This window comes from Oncorhynchus nerka, linkage group LG15, assembly GCF_034236695.1.
Source record: "Oncorhynchus nerka isolate Pitt River linkage group LG15, Oner_Uvic_2.0, whole genome shotgun sequence".
Lineage (NCBI taxonomy): Eukaryota > Metazoa > Chordata > Actinopteri > Salmoniformes > Salmonidae > Oncorhynchus > Oncorhynchus nerka.
The window spans coordinates 24075031-24077530 of NC_088410.1; positions in this window are offsets into that span (position 1 = coordinate 24075031).

The window sequence follows — 2500 nt, forward strand, 5'->3', positions numbered from 1 at the left end:
AAGGCTGTTAGAGAGTCTGTGTCTCAAGACTGTACTGGTGATTGATCATCTGCACCAATGAAAACCAGGTTACCGCACACACACACACACACACACACACACACACACACGCACACGTTTGCTCTCATTCCCTCTCCTCAACGTGTTTGCTATCTCATGTCCCTCTCTCTCCTCCCCATCTCTTAATCACTCACTTTCTCTGGTTCTCCTCCCATCCTTTTCCCTGCTCCCAGACCTCTCTCACTCTGCCTCCATCCCTCACTCTAAGTATCACCATGATCATCCCTGCATCCTTCTCTTCCCTCTCCCTACGTCACGCTCTCATCTCTCTACCTCTCCCTTCTCTCACGCGCTCCCTCTTACCAGTGCAATCCACCATCCATTCCTTTCCACCCCATTGCTCCTCCCTATTCTCTCTCCCGCTCCCTCTCTCTCTCTCTCCTTCTCCCTCCCCTGTTTTCCAGAGCCAAGGGGAATAGAGAGACAGAGTGACGTTTCTCTCCCTCCCTCTGTTACCACAGCAATACTCCCTGCTCTCTCTCCGTCTTCTCCCCCTCGCTTCCTTATTGCTCTTCCTTAGAGCTGCTGGTGGACTCACAGAGAAGTGTTCTGAGGTCTCTCTCTCACTCTCTCTCTCTCTCTCTCTCTCTCTCTCTCTCTCTCTCTCACTCTCTCTCTCTCTCTCTCTCTCTCTCTCTCTCTCTCTCATAAACCATACAGCAGTGATGTATAGACTGAAGAACATACACACATTCACCACCTCTACTTACAAGAGCAGCATCCCCCACACTTGTACAGTGCACACACACACGCACATGCACAGTCTCCAGGGCAAACCCAAATTGAGAGGTCTGACTGACACAGAGAGAGGAGGATGTGTGAGAAAGAGAGTGGGGAGAGAGAGTAGAGGAGGATGGGTGAGAAAGAGAGTGGGGAGAGAGAGGAGAGGAGGATGGGTGAGAAAGAGAGTGGGGAGAGAGAGGAGAGGAGGATGGGTGAGAAAGAGAGTGGGGAGAGAGAGGAGAGGAGAATGGGTGAGAAAGAGAGTGGGGAGAGAGAGGAGAGGAGGATGGGTGAGAAAGAGAGTGGGGAGAGAGAGGAGAGGAGGATGGGTGAGAAAGAGAGTGGGGAGAGAGAGGAGAGGAGGATGGGTGAGAAAGAGAGTGGGGAGAGAGAGGAGAGCAGGATGGGTGAGAAAGAGAGTGGGGAGAGAGAGGAGAGGAGGATGGGTGAGAAAGAGAGTGGGGAGAGAGAGGAGAGGAGGATGGGTGAGAAATAGAGTGGGGAGAGAGAGGAGAGAGGAGGATGGGTGAGAAAGTGTGTGGGGAGAGAGAGGAGAGGAGGATGGGTGAAAAAGAGAGTGGGGAGAGAGAGAGAGGAGGATGGGTGAGAAAGAGAGTGGGGAGAGAGAGGAGAGGAGGATGGGTGAGAAAGAGAGTGGGGAGAGAGAGAGAGGAGGATGGGTGAGAAAGAGTGGGGAGAGAGAGGAGAGGAGGATGGGTGAGAAAGAGAGTGGGGAGAGAGAGGAGAGGAGGATTGGTGAGAAAGAGAGTGGGGAGAGAGAGGAGAGGAGGATGGGTGAGAAAGAGAGTGGGGAGAGAGAGGAGAGGAGGATGGGTGAGAAAGAGAGTGGGGAGAGAGAGGAGAGGAGAATGGGTGAGAGAGAGGAGAGGAGGGGGAAGAACTAGGGAAGAATAAAAAGCAGCTGACAGTCTCTGCACGTTGTCCTGTCTCTTTCCCTCCCGTACAATTCCTTATATTCCTCCCTAGTTAAATAAAGGTAAAAAAGAACTACAAATAAATATATATCTCCCCCTTCACCCCCTCCCTCTATCTCTATCTCCATCCATTCCTCTGTCAGTGCCTTCAATACTATTCTCTCTTCCCCTTTCTTTGTCTCTCTCTATCTCTCTCCCCTCTCAATCTCTATGTCCCCCTCGACACCACCTCTCTATCTCTCTCCTCTCTCTATCTCTATGTCCCCCTCGACACCTCCTCTCTATCTCTCTCCTCTCTCTCTCTCTATGTCCCCCTCGACACCTCTCTATCTCTCTCCTCATCTCTATGTCCCCCTTGACACCTCCTCTCTATCTCTCTCTATGTCCCCCTCTACACCTCCTCTCTATCTCTCTCCTCTCTATCTCTATGACCCCCTCGACACCTCCTCTCTATCTCTCTCCTCTCTATCTCTATGTCCCCCTCGACACCTCCTCTCTATCTCTCTCTATGTCCCCCTCGACACCTCCTCTCTATCTCTCTCCTCATCTCTATGTCCCCCTTGACACCTCCTCTCTATCTCTCTCTATGTCCCCCTCGACACCTCCTCTATATCTCTCTCCTCATCTCTATGTCCCCCTTGACACCTCCTCTCTATCTTTATGTCCCACTCGACACCTCCTCTCTATCTCTCTATCTCTATGTAGCCCCTTGACACCTCCACTCTCTATCTCTATGTCCCCCTCGACACCTCCTCTCTATCTCTCTCTCCTCTCTCTATCTC